This window comes from Plecotus auritus (genome assembly GCF_963455305.1).
Source record: "Plecotus auritus genome assembly, chromosome: 10".
In the NCBI taxonomy this organism is placed as follows: Eukaryota; Metazoa; Chordata; class Mammalia; order Chiroptera; family Vespertilionidae; genus Plecotus; species Plecotus auritus.
Genome location: NC_137785.1, coordinates 14684586 through 14698427, shown reverse-complemented (window position 1 = coordinate 14698427; position 13842 = coordinate 14684586). Strand labels below are relative to the sequence as shown.

The window sequence follows — 13842 nt, the reverse complement described above, 5'->3', positions numbered from 1 at the left end:
GAGGCAAGTTAGGAGACCTCCTTGGGTCCAGGAGACCCTCCCAGAAGAAGCAGCATAGGGCGGCCTGCCTTTCATTTTCTCTTGCCCTCTCCTTTGTGGTTGTGGGGCCAGGATGCAGTACCTCTGTGACAGGAAGGTGCTTGGGCTGGAACATGTCGGTAACACCAAGCCTTTCAAGATGGTCCTCCTCAGCATCTTTGGAGTTCTTCCTCTCTGGGGACTGGTGCTTTCTACAGAACACAGAGTCCACATGGAAAAGGTAGGGCACACTCTACTGGCCTCGGCTGGAGCCCCTGCCTTGTCCCTGACTCAGGAGCTGCTAGACCAAGCATGTCAAACTCGCGGCCTGCAGGTCACATGCGGCCCACAATGAACATTTTTATGACCCAGCCAATATAACGGTATGTAAGAAACGTTTTAATAAAAATTTTGTAACTTAATTTTTACAACATCTTTTATATATAATTACCAGTAATGAACTACAACGTTTGCTAACGACTGATTACTATAATCGTGTTACATTCATTTCCCTTATCCGCCTTATGTGCAGGCGCACTATTTCTCTCCACTAATACTAGCAGCGAATATTTTAGCAGCCGATGGCCACGTCATTAGTCTTGGACTGACTTGTTTGGTGTGTGAAAAGGGAAATATTTTGCTTTCGGAGAACAAGAAAAATAGGTTTATTTGCCGAAACCGGTTTGGCTCAGGGGATAGAGCGTCGGCCTGTGGACTGAAGGGTCCCGGGTTCGATTCCGGTCAAGGGCATGTACCTTGGTTGTGGGCACATCCCAGTAGGAGGTGTGCAGGAGGCAGCTGATCAATGTTTCTCTCTCATCGATGTTTCTAGCTCTCTATCCCTCTCCCTTCCTCTCTGTAAAATATCAATAAAATATATTTTAAAAAATAGGTTTATTTGTGTTACGCTTATTAATTTGTGCAGTTATTCAGTGTCTGGCAAGTTAATGTTCAAGAAAAAATATTAATTTTTATTAAAATGTTCTATTATTTTATGTTAACGATGACTCATTTATTTCAGCCCTTTGTATTCAGCATGTCTCTATCAAAATAAACCTACGTTTCTATGAAAATGGAAGCTTTTGTTTTTTGTGGCCCACGTACACTTACACCTTGTTTATTTGGCCCGTGTTAGCCTTTGAGTCTGACATGCTTGTGCTAGACGAAGCCCCTGGCAAGCAGCCGAGGAAGCCACGGGTCCTCGGGCATCCCATGCGGTACAGGCTGGAGTTGCGCCAGCGCGTGGGCACCCCAGGGAGAACCGCACGGTTAGGGTCCATGGTGAGGCTGGTGAGGTCCTTGGCCAACGTGGCAAGGCCTCTCACAGGCCCCGGACTTTCCTCTGAGACCAAACCAGGTCGCCTACCAACTAGTCCAGGGGTGGGCAAACTTTTTGACTCGAGGGCCACAATGGGTTCTTAAACTGGACCGGAGGGCCGGAACAAAAGCATGGATGGAGTGTTTGTGTGAACTAATATAAATTCAAAGTAAAGGAGCGGAGGGGAGAGCAAGAGAACCGGATAGAACAGCTGGATCCGGCCCGCGGGCTGTAGTTTGCCCAAGGCTGAACTAGTCAGAGCCACTGTGGTTTACCGCTGGCTCCCACTGTAGGGAAACGAATACGGAGCTGTCTGGGACAAAATCTTTTCAAAACCACCCACGTCCATGGCGAAGAGAAAGGGGAAGAGCTGTCACTGCTCATTGGGTTCCAACAGGGGAGTCACTGTAACCTTTCCATGGAACGCTAGCTTTCACAGGTTATTGTCTTCCTTTGTAAACGGAAACCCTGTTCATTACCCCACAGAGAAAGCTCTCTGCCGTCTCACAGGCTAGGGATTGGCCTGGCTGGGGGCACGAGGGGGAGAGGCTGCATTTAGGAAGCTTAAAGGGCCTGGGGGGGGGGATGCACCATGCTGAGGCCTGGGTCTGACTTCACGCTGGGCTTGCCTATTGTGCAAGTTCAGTCTGGCTCTGGGCATGGGTCTCCGGGAACCGGGCTTGCTGCCCTGGGAGGCATGGGGCGCCACCTTGGACTGTAACTCTTTCCGACTCCTGTGCTGTATTGCAGTGGTGGGAACTGGGCTGAGTCACAAATAAAATCATTTTGTTGTTAAATTTAAAAAAAAAAATCCTTCACACAGTGCCTGGAACGCAAGAAATGTGAAATGGAAGAGATTCATTTCCTGTGGGCCTCAATCCCCCCCTCTGCAAAATGGGGGTCATAATCGCCCTGCACTCTTGGGGTGGGGGTGCTTGTAACTTGGGGTAAAAAAGTTCTTCCCAAACAAGGGAAGAAGAGGGAGAGCCATAAAGGAGAAGATGAGGAAATCTGGTTTATTAAAACGGAAAAACTTTTGTAGGACAGAAAACACCACAAATGAGCTTTAAGGACAAGCACAGCAGGCGTTATACACAGGGATTCTAACGTCCACCAATAGCTGAGAACACGCCGAGCCCACTAGGCATCCTCAGGGAAGCGCAGCCCACACCCCCATGCCAGTCTGCACACCCCAAGCCTCCAGAGAGCAGCTTGCCAGGCAGTATCCCCATCTCAAACAGATCCTGCGAAGACCACCTGCAAATCGCCGGGAGAAAGACTGAAAGCCTAAAAAAAGTGGATGTGGTGCATTAAATAGTGGTCCCCACATGTGTCCACATCGCAACCCCCAAACTGGTGAATCTTACTTGACACGGCAAAAGGACTTGCAGATGTGCTGAACTTAAGGATTTTGAAATGGGGAGATTTTCCTGGATTCTCCATCCAGGTGGGCCCTCAATGCCACCCACAGTGTCCTCACTACAGGGGGGCGGGAGATCCGATCACTGTAGCAGGTGGAAAGGTGGCACTGGAGAAAGAATCCCACACCCGAATCCTGGAACACGTGCGTTGCCTAATTTGGCAAGAGGGTCTTTGCAGATGCCATCAATTTAAGGGACTAAAGATGAGCACATCCAGGCCCTGGCTGGGTAGCTCAGTTGGTTAGAGCGTCATCCCCATATGCCAAGGTTATGGGTTCGACCCCTGGTCAGGACACATCCAAGAATCAACTAGTGAACGAATAAATCAAATTTATGTTTCTCTCTCTCTCAATTAAAATGAAAAAAAAAAAAAAAGCCCTGGCCGGTTTGGCTCAGTGGATAGAGCATCGGCCTGGGGACCCAAGGGTCCCAGGTTCCATTCTGGTCAGGGGCATGTACCATGGTTGTGGGCACATACCCAGTAGGGAGTGTGCAGGAGGCAGCTGACAGATGTTTCTCTCTCATCGATGTTTCTAACTCTCTATCCCTCTCCCTTCCTCTCTGTAAAAAATCAATAAAATATATATAAAAAATAAAAATAAAAATAATAAAATGAAGAAAAACAAAAAGATGAGCCCGGCTGGTGTGGCTTGGTGGTTGAGCATCAATCTATGAATCAGGAGGTCATGGTTGGATTCCTGGTGAGGACACGTGGCGGGATTATGGGCTCAATCCCCAGTGTGGGGCGTGCCAAAGGCAGCCTATCAATGATTCTCTCTCATCATTGATGTTTCTATCTTTCTCTTCTTCCTTCCTGTCTGAAGTAAATTTAAAAACAATTTTTTTTTAATGATGAGATCAGCCTGCATTATTCAGGTGAGCCCTAAACCCATTGACAAGTGTCCTTAAAAGAGACTGAAGAGAAGACAGACACACAGAGGAGAAGGCCATGTGAAGATGGAGGCAGAGATCGGAGCGATGCAGCCACAAGCCCAGGAATGCGGAGCCATCAGAAGCTGGAAGAGACAAGGAAGGGCCTCCCTGACCCTCTGGAGGGAGGCCAACAGTGCCAGCCTCTTAGTTTACAGCCAGGAACTGCAGGTGAATACATGTGTGTTGTCTTAGCCACCACGTTGGGGTAATTTGTCAACAGCAGCTGCAGGAAACTAATACAATGGATAAAAGACTTGAACAGATATAATTAGTATCTTAGCAAAACAAAATAATAAGAATAGCCAATAAGCACATACAAAGATGCTCCACATCATTGTTCATCCGAGAAAGACAAAAACACAATGAGATACCCCTGCCTACTTACCAGAATGGTCAAAATTCCAAAGAAAGAGAAAAAAACAAGTGACTGTCCATATGGAGCGTTGTTAGGACAGGGAGCTACTGGGACTTAAGTGCTTGGGGCGGGAGGGGAGGGAGGGAGCAGGAGGAGAATGTCAGCGAACTCACTTTAAAAAGCACTGGCAGTTTCTCCTAAAGATAACGCCCTATTGTCTGTCCTTCTCCTAAAGATAACGCCCTATTGTCTGTCCTATGTCTCGGCAATCCCACGCCTATTCTCAGGGAAACAAGTGCAGCGCACACTGGTACCCGCATTATCTGTGGGGACTGGCGGGCCAATGTGTTCGTGATTAGGTAAGGTAATCACTGCAGTGATGATGAAGTAGCCTACTCTTGTCCATGTTGGCCTGGAGAAGCAGAAGTGCTGATTACCAAGCACAGCAAACCACTTTCCATGATCTCTCTCTCTTTTTTTTTTTAAATATATTTTATTGATTTTTTACAGAGAGGAAGGGAAAGGGATAGAGAGTTAGAAACATCGATGAGAGAGAAACATCGATCAGTTGCCTCCTGCACAACTCCCACTGGGGATGCACATCTCCCACTGGGGATGTGCCCGCAACCAAGGTACATGCCCTTGACTGGAATCAAACCCGGGACCCTTAAGTCCGCGGGTTCAAAGCTCTATCCACTGAGCCAAACCGGTCAGGGCTGCATGATCGCTTAAAGAAAGTGACTGCTTTGACCCTTGGTAATCAATTTGAACGTTATGCTGGGAAAGTGTATCGCGTGAAACCAAAGGTGGTGAATCCACTATTTGCTATTCGGCTGCTTTTCTTTTTCCCCTCCCTTTGCTTTCCTGTCCTCCTACAAAATAGCAATAGGGATACCCTTCAGCTGTCTGTCTCCTCCTTGCCCGTTTCCTGTTTTTGTAAAACAGAGGAAATAATTGTACCTATTTTACAAGACTGCTGCAAGGACAGCGGGATAACGCACAGGAAAGTGCTTAGTGAAGTGGAAACACAACGACAAATGCAATGCCCACCGCAGCCTTGTGCCGGGGTGGCCCTAGCAGCTTTGCTCAGAACAGCCAAAGCCTGGGGACCGACCACCTGCGTGCACATCATTCAGCCAGTAAAACAGTGTGTTGTGGTCCACAATGGAATACTACACAGCAACAAAAAAGAACACTCGATTGCTATACAGAACAGCACAGATGGATCTCTCAGATAGTATACTAAGCAAAAGAAGCCACACACACACCCCAACTCCCTGCAAAAAAGGATCATTCCATCGCTGGCTCGGTTGGTTGGAGTGTCCTCCTGTACAGCAAAAGGTTTCAGGTTCAGTTCCGTCAGGGCACATACATAGGCTTTGGGTTCAATCCCCAGTCAGGGTGAGTACAGGAAGCAACCAATTGATGTTTCTCTCTCTCCCCTTCCTGTCTCTCTAAAAATCAATTTAAAGCCCTAGCCGGTTTGGCTCTGTGGATAGAGCATCGGCCTGCACACTGAAGGGTCCTGGATTTGATTCTGGTCAAGGGCATGTACCTTGATTGCAGGCTTGATCCCTGGCCCTAGTCGGGCTGAGTGTGGGAGGCAGCCAATCAATGTGTCTCTCCCACATCGATGTTTCTATAGGTGTGTCTCTCCCCATCCCTTCCACTCTTTAAAAAAAAAAAAAAAAAAAAAAAAAATCAATGGAAAAATATCCTCGGGTGAGAATTAACCAAAGATAAATAATAAATAAATTTAAAACAAAACATATCCTTGGGTGAGGATTCAAACAAAACAAAACAAAAAAACACATTCCATACCAGTCTGTTGATACTGAGTCCAGGGCCAGGTAAATGTTATCTACAGATAGATTTCAGAACAGTGGTTTACGTGGGAGGGGTGCTGCCTGGGAAAAAGCAGGCAGCAGCTTCTGGGGCCCTGGAATGCCCTCCGTCTCCACCTGGGTGCTGGGGTCACTGAGCCACACAGAGTGCAGTTTACACACTTCACTGTGTTGTTTTTCAATATATTTTTATTGATTTCAGAGAGGAAGGGAGAGGGAGAGAGATAGAAACATCAATGATGAGAGAGAATCATTGATCGGCTGCCTTCTGCACGCCCCCTACTGTGGGTCAAGCCCTCAACCTGGGCATGTGCCCTTGACCAGAATCGAACCCGGGACCCTTCAGTCCGCAGGCCAACACTCTATCCACTGAGCCAAACTGGCTAGGGCTCATTGTATGTTTGTTTTATTCCAACTTAAAAAAAAATAGAAGAAAAGGAAAACATCTAATAGGAAAAATGACTCAAGGTCAGAAACAGCTTTGATAATCTGGAAATAATAAATTGCTCAATAAAATATGAGCTAGTAAAGGCATGAGCTAGTATGACTCTTTTGACACATACTACTTAAAGTATGCTATCAAAATACTCATGTCCAGAGTTGAGAAATGATTTTTCCTTCCAGGAAACAGCAGAAAGCCATGAGAAATCTCTAGAAAATCCAGGCTCTCCACACCCCAGCAAAGTGGCACAGCCTTATCCCTTCTTTAACAGAGGTGTATCAGTTTCTTGCGGCTGCTGTAACATATTACCATGAACCTGATGGCTTAAAATAACAAATTTATTCTCTCACAATTCTGGAGGATCATTGGGCCAAAAACAACGTGTTGGCCAGGCTGTGCTTCCTCCAAAAGCTCAAAAGGACAACCCTCAGCCCACTGAGCCACACCGGCCAGAGGGGAGAATTCGTCATTGCCTCTTCCAGCTTCTGGTGGCTGCTGGTGTTCCTTGGCTGGTCTCTGCAACAGTCCAACCTCTGCCTGCATCTTCACTTCACTTTCTCTGAGTGTGATGTCCCTCTGACAGTCTCTCCTGAGCACATTCTGAGGGCATTTAGGACCCGTTAAATAATCCAGGAGTATCTCTTCATCTCAAGATCTTTCACAACTGCAAAAATTTCATCACATAAGGTCCCAGCATGTGTTTCAGGAAGCTGCCAGGATTTAGCCTCTTCCAAGGCAGAAGGGCCTGCAGGCTACAGGCTGGCAGGGATGTGGCCAGACCTGTTGTGACTCTCACAGGTTCACTGACTCAGCAAATGTTCGGTGTGTCCATGAGTGACAGAGGGTTCACGCAGGTTACGTCCCTGTGCAGAGGAACGGAGGGCTCCAGCCATCGACAAGCGTGGAACTGCCAGCCATGTCAGCGAGAGTCCTCGGAAGCGGACCTCCGGCCCTGTCAAGTCTTGGATGGCGGCAGCCCTGGCTGGAACCTCAGGCAGAACCACCTGAACCACCTCAGAACAGCTATCTAAGCCCCTCTTAGCTTTCTGATCCTCAGCAACTGTGTGGGATAACAAACGGTTATTGTTGCTTTAAGAAGTACATTTTGATCGCTTCTCGACCTTTTGGCTAAGATCAAGTGAAGAAGTACATTTTGGAGTAATCTGCTAACACTTGTGTCAATAGGGGAGGGCATGAGCCCTCGGCCAGTTAGCTGGGTTGGTTAGAGGGTCATTCTGATACACCAAGGCTGCAGGTTGGATCCCCAGTCAGGGCACATACAGGAACCAACCAATGGCCCTGACCGGTTTGGCTCAGTGGATAGAGCATTGGCCTGCGGACTGAAGGTTCCCAGGTTCGATTCCAGTCAAGGGCATGTACTTTGGTTGGGGGCACATCCCCAGTAGGGGGTGTGTAGGAGGCAGCTGATTGATGTTTCTCTCTCATCAATGTTTCTAACTCTCTATCTCTCTCCCTTCCTCTCTGTAAAAAAAAAAAATAAAAAAAAAAAATATATATATATATATATATATATATAAAATATATAAAATAAAAAAGAATCAACCTATGAATGTATGAACAAGTGGACCACAAATGGATGTTTCTCCCTTCCTCTCTCTCTAAAATCAATCAATCAATCAATCAATCAAAAGAGGGGAGGGTATGAGGCTCTGAGGGACTTTGTCCTTACCGGAAACCTGCTCATTTTTCTCTAGGAGCCCCCATTTCTGTGTTATACAAAATTGGAGCTTAATTTAGGAAAGGTGTGGAGAGCAGAGCCTTCATGCCCACCCCCCACCACTGTCCCTGTTCCATACGTGACTAGCTGAGCCGCATTCCTGTGTGACTGCGGGCGCCTCAGATGAGACGCAGACATGGGGGTGACAGGACATCGGGCCACATGTCCCTAGGAGCTGCTCACCCTTGAGTGGAGATGCTAAAGTCTGGAAGACAAGCTGCGACCTCAGCTGAGACGGCCCCCCAACTCTAAACTGGCAGATTCTCCACTCGAGCGAGGCCCCTCTTGCAGAACTTGTTCAAGACATTCACCTGCCAGTGGCGCTGGCTCTCAGGACTCCAGCGAGATCCTCTGAGCTCCGGTTTCTAACATGGGACAAGGAGCAAAGCCCAGGCAGGGGTCCTCAAACTACAGCCCGCGGGCCACATGCGGTCCGCCGAGGACATTTATCCGGCCCGCCGGGTGCCGCTGCCTGTCCTGCTTAGCAGCCGACTCATCCCGGGCCCGCAGTGCGCATAGGAATTTGTTCATAGTTTTTCTTTTTAAACTATAGTACGGCCCTCCAATGGTCTGTGGGACAGTGAACTGGCCCCCTGTTTAAAAAGTTTGAGGACCCCTGCGAGGCTTGGAGGGAGAGACGGGGCTGCGAGGACATGCCCTGACCTCCCAGCCCGGTGCTCCGCACTCAATAGATGGATGTTATTATTATTTTATTCCACGGGAGCTCGGCATTCTGGAGGAAACAGGACACCTAAGACAAAAGGTACCAGTTCTCCCCCAAACCAACCTTGCAACAAAAAGACAGCACCTTATTTTCAAGGAAGTTGAGAAGCTGTTTCAGAAATTAATTGGAACAATAAGTGAGTAGATATACAAACTGTGGCACATCTATTCAATGGAATATTATTCAGCAAAATAAAGAAATAGCTCCTAAGCCACAAAAGACATGGAGAAATTGTATATGCAGATTGCAAAGTGAAAGAAGCCGAAATGAAAAGGCTACTACTATCTGATTCTAACTCCGCGACGTTCTGGAAAAGGCAAAACCATGGAGACGGTAAGAAGGTCCACGGCTCAGGGCTGGGGGGGGGGGGGGGGGAGGAGGACTAGGTGAGCGCAGAGGGTTTAGGGCAGGGAGACTATTCTGGGGGATGCTACACTGGCGGATACGTGTCATTACACATTTGTCCAAACCCGTAGAATATACAACACCAACCCTGAACCGGAATGTAAATTATGTGTCAATATATATAATGTATTAGTAATGGATCCATCTTGACTTAAACACGAAGAAAACTTGAATAAGATTATTAGAAGAAAGGAGCGTTGAAGATATAAACCCTCGAGGTAGGGAAGCCCTTCTCAAATCATGAAAAAAACAAACAAATTCCTGGAAGAAAACAGACTGAAGGATTTGGTTACTTTAACATGAAAAACTTCAGTGGGACAATTTCCGAAACAGTGAAGGCAGGCATTTTTCTAAAGGAATACAAATAAATGCCCAGTAAATGGCTGGAAAGTCGCTCAGCCTGCAGGTCAGCAGCGCAGTCAGGGGACGGGAAGTACAGCACAGCGAACAGTCAGTAACACTGTCATAACTACGTATGGTGCCAGTAGGGGGTTATCACTTCATAAGTTACATAAATGTCTACCCACTATGCTATATGCCTAAACTAACATAGAATAATATCCAATGTCAACTGTAATTGAAACATAAAATTAAAAAAATGTATAAACAGCCTTAACCGGTTTGGCTCAGTGGGTAGAGCGTCGGCTTGCGGACTCAAGGGTCCCAGGTTCGATTCCTGTCAAGGGCATGTACCTTGGTTGCGGGCACATCCCCAGTAGGGGGTGTGCAAGAGGCAGCTGATTGATATTTCTCTCTCATCAATGTGTCTAACTCTCTCTCCCTTCCTCTCTGTAAAAAATCAATGAAATATATTTTAAAAAATGTATAAACAATCATGAAATTCCATCGTGCACTTCTATGGTTTGAAAAATTAAAAGTATGATCATTGCAAGTGTGGACAGCATCTCTGCCACTCGGAGCTTTTAGGGGCATTTTCACATTCCGCCTAAACGCTTTTCACACACCAGGTCCTCCAGCGCTCCGTATCTCCCCAAGCAAAGGCGCGCACTGGCCAGAGGGGCCCACCAGACCGCTCAGCGCGTCACAAGAGGAAAGAAGCGGGCAATCCAGGCCCACACAGCGGGGTCTGAAGTGGACTGGCATGGCCAAGTGACTCCTGAAAGGGCTCGGCTGAAGGTCCCCCACAATAGAGACAGATTCCTTTCAGGGAGGGGACTTCTGGTTTCTCTGAAATGGTTGAACTTGATGAAGAGACTGAGCAATTTAGAAAAAATAAATATCAAGGCGAGGGGCTGTGCCCTCCGAGTGAGACGCAGTGATGGAGACCCTGGTGTCTCTCAGGTCCAGGTCAGCCCTGACCTGGCGGAAGCGCCTCTGGGAGCCTGACCTGGGCACTGCCATTGGGGGCGGGGGGGGGGGGGGGGCGGATCCCTAAGATTGGGTCCCAGGTCCTAGCCCACCACCTCCTTCTTCGAGGACCTCCCAAATGTACGCCAGGAGCACCCCCTGATGGAGGAGTGGAGGAAAAGAAGAATGTCACACAGCAGGAGGAGCTGGCTGCATGCACTTCAGAGCAATGACAACAGCCCAGCCGGCCCGAGGGCACCCAAACCTGAGGCGGCCAGGGCGAGGCAGGCAGGGGCTCCCAGCAGCTCCTCAAGCCTGGTCCTGCTGCGCCCTCACCATCTCGGGCCGCACCAGCGTTTCCCTCCCAGGTGCATAGAACAAAAGCCTTGAAGTACCAGTGACGCCCCACATCCATTGCGGCAAATCCTCCTCTCCACCTCAGATGTGAGTCTGCCCAGAATTCCACTTCCACGGCTGCCACTGTCTCTGCCTGTCCGGCCACCGTCACTTCCTACCCCACAATGACAGCGGCCTCTTCACTGTGGCTTCACAAGTGGCTCTGCCCAGCAGTCTGCCCCCCATGTGGCTGTCACGGGGATCCTGTTAAAAATGCCAGTCCTCCTGCCCTAGCCGGTGTGGCTCAATGGATAGAGCGTCAGCCTGCGGATTGAAAGGTCCCAGGTTTGACTCCTGCCAAGGGCACATGCTTGGGTTTCGGGCTTGATCCCCAGTACAGGGCGTGCAAGAGGCAGCCAATCAATGATTCTCTCTCATCATTGATGTTTCTCTCTCTCTCTCTCTCTCTCTCTCTCCCCCTCTCCCTTCCTCAATAAAATACATATTTTTTTTAAATGCCAGCCCTCCTATGGCTACTGCCTCACCCAGAGTAAAAGCCAGTCTTCACTGCTGCCAAGGCAGCCACTTCACGTAGGTTTGTATAATACAAACGTGAGCATGCTTTTATGAAATAGAATAAAAGAGGATAGAAAGTAACAGAGTGCATTGCACATGGTAAGGGCAAGTGTTGTTAAGCAAAACTTTTGTCCTAACAAGATATTAATATCTAACGTATGATATTAAAATGTAACACATGTTATATACTACATACAATAGGGTTTATATGTTTATAATACATTTTAGGTACGGTATATATATGTATCTGTAGTTTTTCCTTTTTAAAAAAATATATTTTTATTGATTTCAGAGAGGAAGAGAGAGGGAAAGAGAGATAGAAATGGCTGCCTCCTGCATGCCTCCTACTGGGGATCGAGCCTGCAACCCAGGCATATGCCCTTGACTGGAATTGAACCCGGGACCCTTCAGTCCACAGGCCGACACTCTATCCACTGAGCCAAACCAGCTAGGGCTATCTGTAGTTTTTCTTTACGAAACGAAATGCAATAAAATAGAAAACCGACTGCACATATTAAGGGATTTACTGAAACTTCTAATGATATATATAAACTCATCCAACATATAATGTACAATGTAATGTTACATATTACATAAAATATATATATATATATTTAAATATATTTTATTGATTTTTTACAGAGAGGAAGGGAGAGGGATAGAGAGTTAGAAACATCGATGAGAGAGAAACATCGATCAGCTGCCTCCTACACACCTCCTACTGGGGATGTGCCCGCAACCAACGTACATGCCCTTGACCGGAATCGAACCCAGGACCCTTTAGTCCGCAGGCCGAAGCTCTATCCACTGAGCCAAACCGGTTTCGGCTACATAAAATATATTTTTATAGTCCATTATATACTATGTCACATAATGCACTGATTATGCAGTGTTTATAATACATACTGAGGGCAAACTGTGAATTATATAAAAACTGCACGTATGTGTGGATTATATAACTGTGTCCTGGAGATGGAGGTGGAGACTGAGACCTGTGTGCAGTGGGGGTACCTCAGAGCCTCGGGGGACAGCTCCTGTGGGTGGGGCTGGAGGAGGCAGGATGGGGCAGGGAGAGCTGAGGTGAATGCAGTCCCCATCCTCTGATGGGGCACCTAGAGCTGGTATGACCTCCAGTTGTGCCAAGGGGGCTGGCCTTTGTGCTCTGACCCCCTCCCCCACCCCTCTCCCCTTACTTCCTCTTTTCCAGGAGTCGGGAAGGGGTGGGCAAACTTTTTGACTCGAGGGCCACAATGGGTTCTTAAACTGGACCGGAGGGCCGGAACAAAAGCATGGATGGAGTGTTTGTGTGAACTAATATAAATTCAAAGTAAAGGAGCGGAGGGGAGAGCAAAAGAACCCTCCGCTCTTTCGGCTCTGCGGGCTGGATAGAACAGCCGAACGGGCCGGATTCGGCCCGCGGGCCGTAGTTTGCCCACGGCTGGCTAGAGAGTAAATATTTTTGTCTTCGAGGCCATGTGATATCTATAGCAAATACTCAACTCTGCCATTGAAAATATGTAAACGGAGGAGAGGGGCTGTGGGCACTGGATTTGGCCTCAGGGCCTTGGTCCACTAACCCCCAATCCCACACCTGCCTCAGGGCCTTGGTCCACTAACCCCCAATCCCACACCTGCCTCAGGGCCTCCGTCCATACTAATAGCCCTTTCTCACTCCCAGGCAGCTGCCTTTGGGCTCATCTCAAACGTGGCTTCCTCCATGACCCCCTGGTCTAAATCGGCTGTCCCCATTACTCCTGAACTCTTGACTTCTTTACTGTCCCTCTCCCACACCAGATGTTAGCCCATAATGGTGAAAGGATTTTAGAGATGGGAGAGGCAGTTTAGGGGAAGGGAGTCCACAGGAGAGGAATGCATATGTGATAGGCAGAGACAGCGCCAAGCCCCGGATTGTTTATAAGAATATTACAAGATAAGGGGAAGAAGAAGAGGGGGGCGCAGGCTGAGCTTTGAAACTTTGAAACTGATACCATGCAGGGAAAAGGGGGCAAGTGACCAACTAGGAAAGCTCGGGGGACATAAAATAAGGAAGGTTCCAATTAGAAAGTGGAAGAACAAAGAGGCTCCCAGCGTTTATAAACTGGTAGACAAAGAGACGAAAAGGACTAGGTTTTCCCCATTTTAGAGAGAGCAGGTTTTCTCCATTTGGGGGCCCCACCGCAGGGGGAGTTTGTATGCGCTCGCAATAAACTTCCACATTTTTGCTTAAAATCTTTTAGTCCGAGAATTTATTCTTCAAGCTTCGTGAGATGAGAACCATGCAATGAGAGTCCAAGCTTGCCATTCCACGTGTCAATGGCAGGGACTTTGTCTTGTTCCCCATTAATTCTCAGCTGCTAGAATGGGGCGCGGTGGGTGCTCTGTAAACATTTTTTTTAACGTGAGGGTAGATTTCTCCTCTCCCTC

At 47.9% G+C, this 13842-nt stretch overlaps 1 protein-coding gene across 1 annotated transcript in view; it reads right to left on the bottom strand.

The window, feature by feature from the left end:
- OPA3 (outer mitochondrial membrane lipid metabolism regulator OPA3) overlaps nt 1–13842 on the bottom strand; it is an 88896-nt gene that overhangs the window by 40278 nt on the left and 34776 nt on the right. The window lies entirely within an intron of this gene.